Source organism: Callithrix jacchus, chromosome 16 (assembly GCF_049354715.1).
Source record: "Callithrix jacchus isolate 240 chromosome 16, calJac240_pri, whole genome shotgun sequence".
In the NCBI taxonomy this organism is placed as follows: Eukaryota; Metazoa; Chordata; class Mammalia; order Primates; family Cebidae; genus Callithrix; species Callithrix jacchus.
In genome coordinates, this window is record NC_133517.1 from 56474234 (window position 1) to 56492399 (window position 18166).

An 18166-nucleotide genomic window follows, 5' to 3' on the forward strand; every position below is an offset into this window, starting at 1 on the left:
CCCAAAGTGCTGGGATTACAGGCGTGAGCCGCCGCGCCCAGCCTGGTGCTCTGTATTCTTACCACAGGTGGTGAGTTCTGTCATCATTACAGTTAACCTACATTACAACTCCAGATCATTGGGTACTCCTGTCCTTCGCTGACAATCAAATGTCAACTCCCCGGGGCAAGCCCATCTCATTTGCTCAGGCATCCCATGTACATCTTAGCCTAGGGCCTGGCAAGGTGTTTCCGTCCGTACAATGCTGAAGAGAGGACAGAGGCATGACTCATGGAGCCTGGGCTCACGTCCTGGCTACCATATCCCAGCTCTGGGATGCTGAGTTACCTGTGTAAGCTGCTGTTTCTCCATCTATAAAACTCAATCTATACTTACCTGGCAGGGGAGATACCGTGATCACGAAGGTGGTTTTCCCAGGGCGAGGCTTATCCATTGCACTCCGGATGTGCTGACCCCTGCAATTTCCCCAAATGTGGGAAACTTGACAGCATAATTTGTGGTAGTGGGGACTGCGTTCGTGCTTTCCCCTGTTTCTTTAAAAAAGAAAAAAAAACCTCAGTCTACCAACGATAGTGCTTAAAACAAACACCACCACCAACAACAACAACAAAAAAACAAACTACAATCATCTATCTCCCGGGGTGTTGCAATATTCAAATGAGTTCATCCATATGAATAAGATTTGGAGACAAAAGAGCAGCGCTGTACAAGTGGAAATTATCATCAATGTCAGTGTCTGGTAAGCGTTGCTGAATCAGAGCCTTGTCATTCTCTTAGGATCACAGATAGCAGCACACGCACACATGCCATATGTGCACACACACAAACCACACACACAGGACAAATCTCTTTAGCCAAAGCAACTGGAACTTCCCCTGGAGGCCACCCAAACCAACCTTAATCACAGGATGGTTCGCGCTGATGACATAGTGCTGATCTGAGGACCAGTCGGACTCCTGCATCCTTAACCACAGGATGGTTCAGGCTGATGACATGGTGCTGATCTGAGGACCAGTCGGACTCCTGCATCCTTAATCACAGGATGGTTCAGGCTGATGACATGGTGCTCATCTGAGGACCAGTCGGACTCCTGTATCCTTAACCACAGGATGGTTCGCGCTGATGACATGGTGCTCATCTGAGGACCAGTCGGACTCCTGTATCCTTAACCACAGGATGGTTCAGGCTGATGACATGGTGCTCATCTGAGGACCAGTCGGACTCCTGTATCCTTAACCACAGGATGGTTCAGGCTGATAACATGGTGCTGATTTGAGGACCAGTCGGACTCCTGCATCCTTAACCACAGGATGGTTCAGGCTGATGACATGGTGCTCATCTGAGGACCAGTCGGACTCCTGCATCCTTAACCACAGGATGGCTCAGGCTGATGACATGGTGCTGATTTGAGGACCAGTCAGACTCCTGCAACCTTAACCACAGGATAGTTCGCGCTGATGACATAGTGCTGATTTGAGGACCAGTCGGACTCCTGCATCCTTAACCACAGGATGGTTCAGGCTGATGACATGGTGCTCATCTGAGGACCAGTCGGACTCCTGCATCCTTAACCACAGGATGGTTCAGGCTGATGACATGGTGCTCATCTGAGGACCAGTCGGACTCCTGCATCCTTAACCACAGGATGGTTCAGGCTGATGACATGGTGCTCATCTGAGGACCAGTCGGACTCCTGCATCCTTAACCACAGGATGGTTCAGGCTGATGACATGGTGCTGATCTGAGGACCAGTCGGACTCCTGTATCCTTAACCACAGGATGGTTCAGGCTGATGACATGGTGCTCATCTGAGGACCAGTCGGACTCCTGTAACCTTAACCACAGGATGGTTCGCGCTGATGACATAGTGCTGATTTGAGGACCAGTCGGACTCCTGCATCCTTAACCACAGGATGGTTCAGGCTGATGACATGGTGCTCATCTGAGGACCAGTCGGACTCCTGCATCCTTAACCACAGGATGGTTCAGGCTGATGACATGGTGCTGATCTGAGGACCAGTCGGACTCCTGTATCCTTAACCACAGGATGGTTCAGGCTGATGACATGGTGCTGATCTGAGGACCAGTCGGACTCCTGTATCCTTAACCACAGGATGGTTCAGGCTGATGACATGGTGCTCATCTGAGGACCAGTCGGACTCCTGTATCCTTAACCACAGGATGGTTCAGGCTGATGACATGGTGCTCATCTGAGGACCAGTCGGACTTCTATATGTAGTTTTCTTTGGAGCAAATGTGGTGTCATCACCTTATATTTTAGCATGTGGAGTCCCTGCTTCCTTACACTGAGACACACGGGAGGCCTTTAGTGGCTTCACAAGTGAGAGAGCTAGACACAAAAAAACCTTCCGGCCGGGTGCAGTGGCTCATGCCTCTAACCTCAGTGCTTTGAGAGGCTGTGGTAGGTGGATCCCTTGAGGTCAGGAGTTGGAGACCTGCCTGGTCAACATGGGGAAACCCCATCTCTACCAAAAATACAAAAATCACTGGGCGTGGTGGTGGTGCGCGCCTGGGATCCCAGCTACTCGGGAGGCTGAGGCAGGAGAATTGCTTGAACCTGGCAGGAGGAGGTTGCCGTGAGCCAAGATCAAGCCACTGCACTCCAGCCTGGGCAACAGAAGGAGACTCCGTCTCAAAGCAAACAAAAAACCCTTCCAACCAAGGCTGTCTAACTTGGGATTTGGAGGAAGACACCCTGACCCAGCCCAGTGCCTGCAGCAAGCAGAGGACCCCTGTTCCAGCCCTGTATCCTGGCCTGACAGGGGCAAAAAAACGCAGCGTGGCTCAGGGCTGGCTCGAGGTAGGCAGCCAGGGGGCTGAGCCCAGGGTCGGACCGTCCCAGGCCCCTCTCCACCATGGTTCAGAAACAGCATCCAGGTTGCTCTTTCATTCAACAGACATTGCCGGACCACCTACTGGGTGTCAGGCCCTGGGCTCGGCTTGGTGAGCACAGACTGGGGAACGAGTAGAAAGAGACAAACATCTGCTGGGCACCCTCCTTGGCCATGCACCGTATTGGATAATCTCAAGAATTTCATTCAATTCCTACACCAATGCTTTGAGGCATTTGCTTATTTTTGTGTCCAACTTTACGGGCTTAAGCTACAAATCACGTCTATTTTAAATATTACAATTACGCTCTTCCTGGAGCCTCCCAGAACAGCAGGAATGCCATCACATCTCTCTCAGTCTTTCTCTTTCTCTGTTTCTCTCTTTCTTCTCTTCCTCCCTCCCTTCCTCTCTCTCTCTGTCCCTCCTTCTTGTCTCCTGTTTAGAGAGTGAGAAGCTCAGAGCAGCCTTTTTGTGAGCCTGGGTTTCACCTGCCAATGCTTCTGTGGTCGGATGCCACCTTTGCCAGAGGTGTGATCCCGCACATCTGGCCTGGCAGTAGCTTCTTGTGAATGGGGTTGGGGGTGGGCAAAGAAGGTCATCCCCAGGGCTATAGCCACACCACAGGACTGGGTTTGTGCCCTCTCACAACCAGGGCTAGCACGAGGCCCCACACGGTCCACACTTGCTCTTCAGGGCAGGCAGCTCAGCACCACACACCTTGCTGGGTGAGCAGGAATCAGTCCCCACCTCTCTCCACACCCACGTTGTTCCTCCAGTGCCCCGGCCTGCTCATTAGCAGGAAATCCAACATCTCCATCCTAGGGCCTCTGCCTTCCTTGACTGTTGCAGGACAAACAACAGGTGCTGTGTCCCAGGGGCCAATTCCCATTTGGGTCTGAATTTCCCAACAGCAAACGCACAGAGAGACACCTGGGGTGTTCTCATTACCCCCATTAAAAAAGAGAAAACGGGACTAAGAGGTACGAAGTGACCTGGATAAGCCACATGGCTGGGAAGCAGCAGGACCAAGAGGCAAGCCCGGGCTGCCAGATTCCAGGTGAGGGCTCCCTCCTGCTTCACTGCTGTCCCAGTGTGGGGTCCCACCTATCATGGCTGACACAAGGGACAACTACTATTTTGCTTTTGTTTTTTTTTTGAAACCGGTCTCACTCTGTCGCCCAGGCTGGAGTGCAGTGGTGTGATCTCGGCTCACTGCAACCTCCGCCTCCTGGATTCAAGTGATTCTCCTGCCTCAGCCTCCTGAGTAGCTGGGACTACAGGCATGCACCACCACACCTAGCTAATTTTTTGTATTTTTAGTAGAGACAGGGTTTCACCATGTTGGTCAATCTGATCTCAAACTCCTGACCCCGTGATCCACCTGCCTCGGCCTCCCGAAGTGCTGGGATTACAGGTGTTTGCCACTGTGCCTGGTGACGATTACTATTTTGTCTTGGAGATGACCCTGGCACTGTCAGGCAGTGGATAGATGAGACAGGGACAGGGGAGAGTAATAAAGGGTGCTCTGATGTGCAGGTGATCACTGTGGACAACCCCGGGCTCAAACGCACAGGCACTCAGGAGACATTGCAGACTGCACCTAGAATGGCCTCACTGAGGGCGGAGGGAGCTGGGGTATGTAGCCACCAACTCTTGTCCCTCACTGATTGAGGAGGCTTCAGGGGGAGTGTGAACTGCTCAGGGCTTCCTGCCTGCCCTGCCCCAGGACCTGCCAGCTTTTGCTACTAGAAAAGGCCTCAGGCAGAGACAACCCTGCAGTAACCGCCTTCCACTGGGGTACAGGTAAGGCCAGGCAGTAGGGAATCCAGGAGCAGATGCTGGTATTGGGCATGCAGGTGGCATGATCCAGGAGGATGCAGGCAGGCAGCCGCTAGCCAGGCACAGGGCTGGCCATGGATCAGCGAAGGGGCAGCCTTGGGGCAAAACTCCAGGCTCAGAGAGGATTTGAGGGATCTGGGTGGAGACGGCTGGATGGGAGGAGCACGGAGGGCTGAGTCTTTTCCTGGCCAGGAGACCTGGTGGGTTGGGATGCACTGGAGCAGAGAAGGATGGGCTGTGGGGCCCCAAGCAAGCACAGATCATGTCCCGAGGGCAGAGTCAGGAGAATCCAGGGCAAGTCCTGAGTGCTAGGATGAGACCCCATATTGGGTAGGAAGATGCTTAGCTTCAAGAAACTAAAAACTTGAGAGTTGAGCAGCCTCAACCAGGAGGGTGTGGTGTTCTCACTTGACAGGAACTCTGGGAGCTGAATGGCTGGTGGCTGGCCTAGCGTCCGCAGCTCCTCACCAAGGGGCCACCTAGATTATCCTGTTGGCCCTTATCTTAGAGTCAATAAGATCCCTGTCACCCCAACTATTGCACTGGGTTCAAAGTAGGCAGAAGGAAATAGGCTCACACCAGCATCTGAAGTTTTCCTGCTCACTGGCTAGTCCTGAGTCACATGGCGCAATGGCGGAGAGCATCAGGAAGAAAAGCAGGGTGAGATGAAACAGCCAGAGAGGAGGCTGAGAGGGGGACAGCCAGGTGAGCACCGAGGACAGGGTGGGTGCGTGCTCCCAGGCTCCTCCCCACCAGGCAGCCCACGGCAAGGGCACCAGCGGGCTCAGAACGGAAGGTGTGGAACCCAGTCTCTCTCTGGATGCTTGGAAGGAGCTTATTACTACTGCTGCATAATAAGCACCTTGAATCCTAGCAGCTTAAAACAACAAGAAACACACACAAAACACAACCCCATTCCAAAATGGGCAAAGGACTGGAACAGACATTTCTCCAAAGAAGATGTGCGAGTGACTGGAAAGCACACGAAAAGATGCTCGGCGTCGTTAGTCACCAGGGAAATGCAAACCAAATCCACAGTGAGATGCAGCCACACGCCCAGTGGGAAGGCCACTATCAAAACAGAAAAGCGAGTGCCGGCGAGGAGGAGGGAAATTGGAATGTCTGCCAGGCCCAGGGGCTCACGCCTGTAATCCCAGAATCTTGGGAGGCCGAGGTGGGCGGATCGCTTGAGCTCAAGAGTTCAAGACCAGCCTGGGCAATGTGGTGAAACTCCATCTCTACTAAAAATACAAAAAAAGAGCTGGGCATAGTGGTACACGCCTGTGGTCCCAGCTACTCATGAGGCTGAGGTGAGAGGACTGCTTGAGCCCAGGAGGTCGAGGCTGCAGTGAACTGTGATTGGACCACTGCACTTCCGCCTGGGTGACAGGGCCCGACCCTGTCTCAAAAAAGAGAAAGAAATTGGAATCTTTGTGTGCTGTTGCAGAGAATGTCAGGTGGTGCAGCTGCTGTGAAAACAGCACGGTGGTTCCTCAAAAACTCAAAATAGAACTACCATATGACCCAGCAACCCCACTTCTGGTTCATATCCCAGAAAACTGAAAGAGGGACTCACACATATTTGCACACTCATGCTCACGCCAACGTAATTCACAATAGCGAAAAGGTGGAAGCAACCCAGGATTCCATTTACAAATGAACGGATAAACAAAATGCGGAGTACATCAAACATGACTCAGCCTTACAAAGTGTGAACATTTTGTACACGCTACGACATGAATGAACCTTGAGGACACGGTGCTAGGTAATTAAGCCAGCTACAAAAGCACGGATGCTGTCGGATTCCACTTACATGAGGGCCCTGGGGTAGTCAAATTTAGGGACAGGAAGGAGAATGGCGGGTGCCAGGGACTGTGGGGAGGAAGGAGGGGGAGATAGTGTTTAATGGAAGACAGAGTTTCAGTTTGGGAAGATGAAATAGTTCTGGAATTGGATGTGGTGATGTGCGAATGTACTTAATGCCACTGAAATGTACCCTGAAAACGATTCAGATGGTACATTTTATGTTAAGTATATTTTACCCAACAACTATAATTGCTTTATTATTTTTCACAATCCCTGTGGGTGAGGAGCTTGGGAACGGCTTGGCTGGGGATTCTGGTTGGTTCTGGGTTGTCCTGGGTGGTTTTGGCTTGAGGTCTTTCATCACACTCTTATCTCCTTGAGAGCAGAAACCAAGCCCTAGTTATCTAACTGACTAGCTGGGAGCCTCAGACCCTGGACAGCCCGGCAGCAGAGGGGCTGAAGAGCCTGAGGCCGCTGCCAACGAGGAAGTGCCAAACAATAGCCCCCAGGAGGCCTGCCACTCTCACACCAGATTTGCACTTCCAGGGACAAAGGAGATTTCCTCTGTAGGAAATGATACCCGAGGGAGGGCTTCCTGCAGGAGCAAGCTGAGAAGGGGCCGGGAGGAGGAGAGGGAGGGGGGTGGGGCTGTGAGCTCTGGATACTCACGTCCCTGGCCCCTGGGCCCTAAGGTCCCGGGCACAAAGCCAGCCCACAGGCCACTAAGGGACTGGCATGTTCTCCATGAGTCAGGCTCTGAGCCTGGAACACTCCTTTAAACCCCTGCTCCCCCTGTTCCCACTTGTGACCTACAGCCCTCTCTGTAAAAGGGGGACAATGAGGAATTCAAGGTTCTTGAGCATCTAGGCAGTGAGGATAGGGTTGCACGACCCAGAGCCATCCTTGCCCTCAGGCACCTCCTTGTCCTCCTGGGGAAAACCAAGAAAAACATACAGAGGCAAATCAAAATAAACCGCCATGAATCCCAAGTGCGGAGGTGGTTGAGGGTGTTGATGCTTCTCACCCCATCACCTCTGCAATAGGAATTAATTAGGAAACAGAATCAGCAGGTGGTAAGATCTGAAATGTCAGCTCCATGCTGGAAATGAGAAGCTGCTGAAGTTATTCTGACTCAGAACCAGATGGGCTCTGGCTCCTTCCTCCTGAATTCAACATAACCATCCCAGGCAGGGCAGAGCAAGGCCAAACACAGGCAGTGCCCACTAGGGGAGAGCTGGCCGCGGGAGCCATTCCCAGGGCCACAGGCAGGCTGGGCTTCCCAGACTCCGCAGATTCCCTTTTCCCAGGTACTGAGGGGGAGGGGCCTGTGCTGCTCTGCCCCCACCAGTGGAGTCAGCCTGCCTCCCTGGAAACCCGAGGAGGGTCAGAGGCAGTAACAAGTATTTGGAAGGACCCAAAGGGGGGCTGAGACCTGGAGTGAGGGACCAGGGCAAGTGGTAACCAAGCCAGGAACGGGCGAGAAGGCAGAACCAGCAGGTGGGTGGTTTCTGGGTGTGTGTGTGGAGGGGTCTTTTCCAGAAAGATGGACTGACAAAGGCACAGACAGAGGGAGGAGGCCCTGGTAAAGTCCTGGCCCAGGATTAGCTGGCCCAGTGCTCATCCCCATTTCGAGGGGCCTCAGGAGAGGGTGCCTTCCCGACCCCTTCCCTCTCACCCTCTGCTTGGAGCTTGGAGCCAGGCCAAGGGGGAGGCCACGAAGAGGAGTGCAGGGGAAACAGGGAGGAGGGAGAAGACTGTGGAGCTGAGAAAGGGGAGAGAGCCTGGGAACTACTTAGTGGGAACCAGTCAGAGGGAGGGAGGTGAAGACGAGGGCTGGAAGCAGAGGGACAAGCGGTGGAAGCACCGCCAGGGGGAGTGGCGCTGGGGCAGAAGATGTGCCTGTCCCCAGGAGCTCCTGGTCTTCCTGCAGACAGAAGAGAACCCACTGACTGGGTATAGTTAGTGGCTCACGCCTGTCATCTCAGCACTTTGGGAGGCCGAGGGGGGCAGGTCATTGGAGGTCAGGAGTTCGAGACCAGCCTGGCCATCACAGCAAAACACCATCTCTGCAAAAAATATAAGAAGTAGCTGGGCATGGTGGTGCATGCCTGTAGTCCCAGCCACTCAGGAGGCTGAGGCGTGAGAATTGTTTGAACCCTCGAGGTGGAGGTTACAGTGAGACAAGGTCTCACCACTGCACTCCAGCCTGGGCTCTTTCCACCGCCCCCTCAAAAAAAGGAGGAAAAGGGACAGACGACCCTGAGGGGGCAGCTGTGGGTGGCGGGTGGGCTTCGGTAGGGCTCTCCCTGGGGTGGCGCTGGCCTCTCATCCCTGTAGAGCAGCCAGCTGTCCTGCCACGTGAGGCAGGCTCAGATCATTGTCCCACGTGTAACTGTCTGAATTGTGTCCCCAGGAGCTCTGTTCAAGTCCTAACCCCTTGGTTCCTGTAAATGTGACCTTATTTGGAAACAGGTCTCTGAGACGCAAGTGAAGCTCTTGAGCTGACATCATCCTGGCTTTAGGGTGAGCCTGAAATCCAATGATCCACGTCCATATAAGAAGTGGGAAGACAGAAAGGGAAAGCCACGTGAAGGCAGAGGCAGGACAAGCCGAGGAATGCCAGGAGCCGCCAGAAGCAAAAAGAAGTGGGGAGGATCCTGCCCCAGAGCCTTTGGAGGCAGCGCCCCGCCAGCCCCTGGACGTCCCGCCTCCAGAACTGGGAGAATCCATTTTTGTTGTTTGAAGACACCCTGTTTGTGGTCATCTGTTAGAGCAACTTTGAAAACAAGTATACCACAACAGCACCTCCAGGCTCCTGCCAGCCTGCAAGCAGGCGATGGAAACACTGGTCTCCTCCGCACCCTCATCCCGTGGAGCTTGGCCGGCCCGGGGGCAGCCGGTGGGAAGACGGGAGGCAAACATGCTCCAAAGGCAGCACTCACCCCGCTGGGCTGGGGGTGATGAGGCTGCAGCCTGTGCTCCCGAGACGGCTGAGGCTTTCTCCAGCTGCAGGAGACCTGCAGACCTCAAGGGGAAGCAATCTCAGCGAAAGTGCCGCCTGCGGTCCGCGGTCAGGCAAGGAGGAAGTGGGTGAGTGCGGCAGGGCAGGAGCGCAAGGCCAGGACATGGGGGTGTGCCAGCAAAGCGAGCAGCAGAGGTGAACGTGCCAGGATGCTGATAAAGCTTACGCTGCGTCTGGGCCCCTCTAAAGCCCCACACCTGCTTTTGTATTTTTTTCTGGAATGGGATGTTCCTCAATCATATAAGCATCGGGTCCCACCAAACCTGGATCCCTCCCTGCCAACAGCAGGGCCACAGGAGTACAGGCCTCACGCAGAGCCAATGGTGTGGATGTCCTCTCAGGTTTTCTGTTGTCTGACCATCCAGCCTTCCAGTTTCTTTACACGGTTGTCCCTCTAGCCCTCTACACAGCCAACCAACCTCCAGTACCGAGTCTCTGCCATGGGATTTGCTCCCTGCCCTCAAGTGACTCATGGTTAGAGGCAGGGGAAAGGGGACATAAATAAGGAGCAATTAAACTGGCTCTGCCACAAGGAGCAGCGGCGGGGGGGTGGGGGGCAAGAGGGGAGCTGAAGAGAAGAACTGTGGAGGGAATGGTTGCCTCAACCTGGAAGTCAGGTTGGGACAGCCCTACCATGGAGGTGACCTGAGTTTTGAAGACAAGAGGGAGGGCAGCTGAGGCAGGGGAACAGCGTGGGCAAAGGTGTGGGACAGCGCAGGGCACTTGGGCACTCACAGGTGACTCAGCCCTCCTGGGTCACCTGGCTGCTTGGTGGAAAGGGAAGGCCAGGGCGGGAGGGAGACTGGCAGGTGGGCCTCACACTGAGTGTGCTGGTTTCCTGTGGCTGCCATAACAGCACCAGGCTTGTACAGGCTGAAAACAATAGGAATGTATTGTGTTCCACTTCTGGAGATGGAAGTCCGAGACCAAGGTGCTGCAGGGCCAGGCTCTAAGGGCAGAACCTTCCTGCCTCTTCCATCTTGTGGTGTCAATCTTCAGCGTTCCCTGGCTGTCAGCTGGCCCCTCCAACCTCTGCCTCCGATGTCATGTGGTGTTCCTGGAGGTCTTGCGTACCTCTTCCTATAAAGACAGTCAGATTACATTAGCCCCCTGAGTGAGCCTAACTCCATCGCATCTACAAAGACCAATTTCCAAATAAGGTCCTACCCACAGTTACTGGGAGCTGGAGGTTCAACAGATCTTTTGGGGGGACACGATTCGACTCACGACAGGGAGGAAGAATTGGTAGGACTTGCTGCTGATGTGATGCCGTGGAGTGAGCAGAAGGCTGGGGAATACCCAGGCTTAGGAGGAAGCTGGGACCCACACGTGCTGGCATGTGTGGCCCTGGTCAGGAGCTAAGATGAGCTGGGCATGGTCTGTGGCCTCCAGGAGCTCCTGGTCAAGCAGGGAGGCAGGAAGGAGCCCAGACCTGCCAGGCACAGAGATGAGCATGTCTTGGGGACACAGGGCAGGGACAGAAGTGGCCTGAGGGGCCAGGGCAGGCCCCAGAGAAGTACCTGTAGGCCTGAACCAAAAATGCCATTGCCATGTCCGACTGGTGGCTCCCAGGTGTGCCAGTCCAGCCTGGCCTCTGCTGAGCACCTGGCTCCTGTGTGTATCCACCAGCTCAGTCATCTCTGTCCCGGCATGCCCACACAACCTCAGCCAAATCCACCAGCCTCGCTTTCCAAAACAGCTCTTCCTGTCCTCAACCCTGGCCCCTTCAAACAGAGCCCTCCCCGAAGTCCCTCCACCGGCCCTGGAGGGTGGCCCTCCCACAACCCGCCCAGCCTCCTCCTCCACCTGCGCCTTACTTTCACTTGTTCCCAGGGTCACCCAAAGCTTCCAAGGATTTAGGCAGCAAGTAAAAGAAACAATCCTTCCCAGCCAGTCTGCCTCTGCCTGGCCTCCAGCAAGCTCCAAGCTGGCGCATGTTTTCTCAACTTTCTTTTAAAAGAAGGTACAGTCATCCTTCAGTATCTGTGGGGGTATTGATTCCAGGACCCCACAGATACTAAAATCCAAGGACGTTCAAGTTGCTTACATAAATTGGAGTATTATTTGCATACAACCTATGCACATTCTCCACCTCTGTATCACTTATAAGACCTAATATATTGAAAATGTTATGCAAGGCTGGGCACGGTGGCTCAAGCCTATAATCCCAGCACTTTGGGAGGCCAAGGCAGGCAGATCAAGACTATCCTGGTCAACATGGTGAAATCCCGTCTCTACTTAAGAAATACAAAAATTAGCTGGGCTTGGTGGCACATGCCTGTAGTCCCAGCTATTCAGGAGGCTGAGGCAGGATAATTGCTTGAACCCAGGGGGCAGAGGTTGAGGTGAGCCGAGATCACACCACTGCACTACAGCCTGGCGCCTGGCGACAGAACAAGACTCAGTCTCAAGAAAAAGAAAAAGAAGATGATGTGTAAATAGTTGTTATACTGTATTTTGAAATTGTGTATTATTTTTATTGTTGTATTGTTATTTTTCACTGTGGATATTTTGCCCCAAATATTTTTTTTTTTTTTTTTTTGAGACAGAGTCTTGCTCTGTCGCTCAGGCTGGAGTGCAGTGGCACAATCTCAGCTCATGCAACCTGTTTCCCAGGTTCAAGCAATTCTCCTGCCTCAGCCTCCTGAGTAGCTGGGATTATAGGAGCCTCCTACCATGCCTGGCTAATTTTTGTGTTTTTCACCATCTTGGCCAGGCTGGTCTTGAACTCCTGACCTCATGATCCACCTGCCTTGGCCTCCCAAAGTGCTGGGATTACAAGTGCTAGCCACCGTGCCCGGCCTCTGCAAATATTTTCAATCCACAGTTGGTAGAACCCAACCCGCAGATCCCTGCAGATACGGAGGGCCAACAGCAGTCACGATACCTCCTCCTAAGTTTGTTACAGAGTAAAGGAGAAAATACATGTGAAGGACGTGGCACAGTTCCTACCAGATGTTATCACTGCTATTAAGAGAATGAAAGGAGACCCACGGAAACTCAAGGCTTAGATTCAGAGGGGCCTTTGATTGAAATAGTCACAAATTTTTGGTCGGATGTGGTAGATCATGCTATAATCCCACAAGTTTGGGATACAAAAGCAGGAGGATGGCTTGAGCTCAGAAGCTCGAGACCGGACAACATGCCAAGACCCTGTCTCTACAAAAAAATTTAAAAAGTAGCCAGGCATGATAGTGCACGCCTATCGTCCCAGCTCCTAGGGAGGTTGAGGCAGGAGGATGGCTTGAACCCAGGAGGCTGAGGCTGCAGTGAGCTGTGTTTGCACCACTGCAGTCCAGCCCGGGTGACAGAGTAAGATTGTGTCTCCAAAAAACCAAAACAAAACAAAATAAATAAATATATACATATATATACACACACACACACAGTGTTTTGCCTCGGGGAAAGTAAACCTCTAAAAGATTGATGGACTTGAAAATGGAAGCATAGATATAAACTAACTGGGCCTTTTTTTCTGTGGAGAGTTCCACCCCTATGGACGGTCTAAATTTCCTGTGCTGAAATCTACCATGCCCACTCACTAAAATCTAGTCCCCCTTCTTTCTTCATTGTCTCATTGCCTCAGTCACATTGGGGCAGAAAAATGCACACTTTAAAGGGATTTCACATGTGCCCACTGTTTATTCTTATGTCACTTAAATGTCGCCTCTGCTATGTACAAAAGCCTGGTTGAGATGAGCACTTCCAACGGGCAACATTTGGAGGGTTTGGCCTCACAGATGGTCGACTCTGGGTTGGCAAATTCCACTCTGGCTTCCTTTGCTGTTATTATGGAGTTGCTGTTGCCATGGCATTTGTGTATGTGAGGGAGACGATCGTGCATCTCATCAGCTTCTGGAACACTCACCCAGAGCCTCGGAACAAGGTGGTGGGAAGACAGTCTGCAGAGAGAATGAAGGAGCGTGGGAAGGAGTCGTTCTGGGCGCTCGCACCCTGTGTTAATAGCAGCTGGGAAAGAGGAAGGGGTGCCTCTGCCGTCTCTAACCCAGAAGGGATGGCTTGAGGCGCAGTGTAAATGTGGACAGGGGTGACCGCAAGGCACGCTGGGGTCTCAGCAGCACAGGCTAGTGAGGCAGGGGACGTCAGATGGAGGGCCTTTCACTAGCTCTATGCCTCTATTCCCTGCATCAGCTGGCTCCCCAATCAACAGCCCTACTCACCTTTTTAAAACAGAAATTGCATCATTCCCTGTTAAAACCCTTCGGCGGCCTCCAATTACCCTCCAAACAGAATCTGAGCTCCCCTCACTACCCGCAGCGCTTGGCGTGATCCGAACTCCCCCTCTGCGCTCTCCCTTAGTCTCTCTTCCGGCCTCCCTCACCGCCCTCCAGCCCAGAGGAGCTTCCTCCTGCTGGCAAGAGCATTTGGCAAGTTCGTTTCCTCCTCAGCGCCTTTGCGCTGGCAGTATTTCTCTGGAAGGCGATGTCTTCAGGTCTTCATGTGAGGGCTGTACCTGTCATTCAGATCTCAGGCCCAATGTCACCGCCTCAGAGAGCTCCCCACCCCAGGTAAAACGCGCGAGTGTAAGATCCCTCGGACCTCCTGCATTGTCTTCATGTCATTCAGAGCCAGGATCTGTTACTTGTCTGTTGCTTGTCTCTCCTGATAAAACAAAAGCCCAGTGAGGGCAGAGGTTTGCCAGTGTCCCAAGAAGCTAAATCAGTGTATGGCACATGGAGAAGCCAGCTTTTATTAACAGATTCTGAAGGAATAAGTGACCACAGCCTTGGAACCCGTGGTCTGCTTTCCTCAAAGCCAGTGCCCTTAACACTGGACTACAGCAGGCAAGGCCTGGGAAGGCACATCTCAGCCTCCTGAGGAGGAGCAGACAGGACCACAGAAGTCCTCCGCCACAGCCACCCTTCCGAGGAGACTCCATTTCTAGGGATCTACTCTTTGATGCTGAGTTGCTTCAAATCATCACACTGTATCAGTTCAAAAGAGACTCGTCTAGAATCCTGCTATGGTCTGAATGTGTCCACCACAAAATATGTGTTAAAAACTTAATCCTTTGGGAGGTGGGGCCTAACGGGAGGTGTCTGGTTTACAAGGGCTCCATTCTCATTCATGGATCTGTGCCAAATCTGAAAGGGCTTGAGGCTCTAAGTTCCATCTCTCATTCTCTCTCACCCTCTCACCTTCCACCATGGGTGACATAAGAACGCCCTCGCCAGATTTCAGCAGTTTAATACTGGATTTTCCAGCCTCCAAAACTGAGAAATAAATTTCTTTCCCTTATAAATTATGCAGTCTGTGGTATTCTGTTATAGCCACATAAAATGGATTATGACACATCCTGATCGTGTTCTTGACAGTAGGTCGCAAATTGTAAGCTTCTCCCAGCAGCGGACCATCCCCATCGCCTCCTCATGATATGCCCAGCAAATGTGTAACTTGATGCCTGAACTGTGCCTGCTCCTGTTCCTCTGTCACACTCCTCCGCTGCCCAGACTCTGGAGCTCAGGTTCTGGCCATGTCACATTCCAAGGTGAGGCTTCCTGGACCCTGGAGGGCTGGGGCATCCTGTAGACAGAACACCAAATCCATGGAAGCTGGTCTGTTTACATGGGGGGTGCTCACACTAGGGCTGGGATCCAGGCAGCTGCACTTAAACATGCAGTCTGGATGTCTCATGCAGGTGAGCAAAACTGCCATCGCCCAGAGCAGCACCACTCACCTGCTGGCTAAGGAAAAGCTTAGAGGCCGGGCGCGGTGGCTCAAGCCTGTAATCCCAGCACTTTGGGAGGCCGAGGCGGGTGGATCACAAGGTCGAGAGATCGAGACCAACCTGGTCAACGTGGTGAAACCCCGTCTCTACTAAAAATACAAAAAAAATTAGCTGGGCATGGTGGTGCGTGCCTGTAATCCCAGCTACTCGGGAGGCTGAGGCAGGAGAATTGCCTGAACCCAGGAGGCGGAGGTTGCGGTGAGCCGAGATCGCACCATTGCACTCCAGCCTGGGTGAAAAGAGCGAAACTCCGTCTCAAAAAAAAAAAGAAAAGAAAAGCTTAGAAAGTGGGGTTGGGTTCCAAGCAGAGGACCAGCTTCCCAGAAATTGATCAAGGAAAATAGAAAGTACAAAACCAAGCCAGGGGAAGAGAGGGTGGAGGTGTCTGCTCAGATCCAAGGATTGGGTGCAGAGTGGAAAATTCCAGAAAACGGGAGATGAGGTGGCAGGAAGGGCGGGGCAAGGAAGGAAGAGAGGGTCCCAGATGGAGCTGTCTGTCCTGGATGGGAGTGTCTAGTTAAAGCTAGGCACCGGGAAGAAATAAATTCTCATGCTCAGAGGTGCACCCGTTTCTTCCATGCCTCCTGTCTGCCAGCTGCCATGCTAACTTCTCCATCTCTGTCATCCCATTCAATCCTTGCATCAATGCTGAGAGATAGGTGTTATTGATAATCCTGTCTACAAGACAGGAAAACTGAGGAACAGAAAGGTAAACAATATGTCTAAGGGTTTCAAAGGGAGTAAATGTCAGAGTCAAGATTCCGCCCCACACCCATCTGATTTACAAATTCATGCCATTAACAGGTTTTATTCTCACTCCCCGTCCCAACAAGTAATGCTACCAGGATACAAGAATGAACAGGACAAGATTCCCACATTCAAGGTATGGCAGGGCACATACCTAGAAATAGAGAAGACACTTGAGACTGCAGGGGCCAGACAGTGCCTACCCTGGGCTGCACCCTTCAACTTCCAAAACAAAGTGCCTGCAAAGCAGACGAAGTCCAGTGCGGCCATGTGCAGGTTGCTCAGGGCGGCCTCCGCTCCACGGGAGCTGAGATGGAGGCCGCAGACGGCTGACTTACTCCAACAGCCTGCCTGGCTTTGCAATCTGGCCTCCCCAACGTTGTGCTCGGTTCTAGAAACTGCAGCCCGCAGACAGCGAGGTCACTTGGCTCCTGGATGCGCTGCCCCAGCTGGACCTTGTGTCCCTGGACCATGGGCTGCAAGGCAAGGAGAGGGGAGGCGGCTGAGGGCATCAGGCCTTGGTGGGGGCATCACCACAGAGATGCTGGGGGACACCCAGGGCAGCAGGGGTGACCTGCAGAAGGGATGAGAGGCTCCAGAGTGATCCTCGGCCCCACCATACCAGACTCACAGGTGCTTGGCTGCCTCGTGATGTGAGCAGCCTGCCCTGGCTTTGGGGAGACTCTGAGGAGCCTGACCCTGGAGCTTTCTTTTGAACCTCCCAGGTTCAAGTGATTCTCCTGCCTCAGCCTCCCAAGTAGCTGGGATTACAGGTGCACACCACCACACCCAGCTAATTTTTGTAATTTTTTTTTAGTAGAGATGGGGTTTAGCCATGTTGGCCAGGCTGGCTTGGAACTCCTGACCTCAGGTGATCCACTCTCCTTGGCCTCCCAAAGTGCTGGTATAACAGGCTTGAGCCACCGCGCCAGCCTGGAACTTTCCTTTTAAATACAGAACAGAAAATCTTGGCTGGAGGCCCTTTACTGATGAGCATGCATATTTATCTGTGTGCAAATCAAGACCACCAGAGAAGTGTAACTGTGACACCTGCGTGAAGGAGGGAAGCACTCGCCATCAGCCTCTCACGCCTCCATGTTTTCGGTGCCGCCCCGTGATACGGATGACTATGTAATTTGCGAGGAAAACATTAACTCCACCTTCTCACTTTTCAACTCGAAAAGACAAGCATTTATATCCTGATTCAGATTGAACGTGTAAACGACTCTTCCTGGTCTTGGAATTCGTTTCTTTCTTTCTCAGAGGTAATAGTTACGGCCCTTCTACGGGCAGGGTTCTGTGCAAAGTGCCGGGAGGCGTAAGTGAAAGGAAAGCAATGGATGCTTGGATGACGTCATCATCATACATTAACCGCGATCATGTAATGAGTTTCTATTAGGCACCATCTTTATTTCATGTAATCCTCTTAAGAACCTTATAGTAACACGCATTTGGCTGCAGATAACAGAAAACCCAACCCTATGGCTTAACCAGGAGGCGATCATTTCTCGCCTAACAAGTTCTCCAGAGGTCAGCATTCCAGGGCTAGTGCTGACTCAGCAACCTTGTGAGAGGCCGGGGACCCAGATTCTCACCGCCTTTCTGCTCTGCCGTCTGCGGTGTGTTGGCTGTTGTTATCATGCCAGTTGCTTCGATAACAAAGTAACAACTTTGGAGATACCAACTCCATCTCCAACCCCAGCTTCGCCTGACAAGAACAAGGCCCACAGGCACCACTAGCAGTAGAGATTTTGGAGGAGCATGTTAGGTGGGCACACTGCCATCCCACACAAGATTGGGAGCTGTTGGTCCTGATGAAGGGGAGAATGGCCCCAGGGAAAGAAAGCGGCAGTTTCAGCCTAACTATGGGATGGATATAATCTTCCTCTTACAGATGAAGTCCAGTGAGATTAAGTTACTTGCCCAGTCCCGTGACCAACAAGAGAATGAGCCAGAACTCAAAAGTGCGTTTGAATGATTCCAGAACTCTACTAAAAGTACAAAAAATTAGCCGAGCGTGGTGGCAAACAACTGTAATCTCAGTACTCAGGAGGCTGAGGCAGGAGAATCGCTTGAACCCAGGAGGCGGAGGTTGCAGTGAGCCAAGATCTCACCACTGCACTCCAGCCTGGGTAACAGAGAGACTTGGT

At 52.6% G+C, this 18166-nt stretch overlaps 1 long non-coding RNA gene and 1 other non-coding gene across 2 annotated transcripts; one reads left to right on the forward strand and one right to left on the reverse strand.

Annotated features, from left to right (window-relative positions):
• The first annotated feature begins 367 nt into the window (after positions 1–367).
• Positions 368–530, forward strand: LOC118148729 (U1 spliceosomal RNA). The gene has a single exon (XR_004735640.2). It is a non-coding gene; the product is annotated as a U1 spliceosomal RNA (small nuclear RNA).
• A 5845-nt stretch (positions 531–6375) lies between these two features.
• LOC108588697 (uncharacterized) lies at positions 6376–13564 on the reverse strand. Its single transcript, XR_001907667.5, has 2 exons — positions 13389–13564; positions 6376–10600 (listed from the first exon to the last, which is right to left on the reverse strand). It is a non-coding gene; the product is annotated as an uncharacterized LOC108588697 (long non-coding RNA).
• Positions 13565–18166: the final 4602 nt, after the last annotated feature.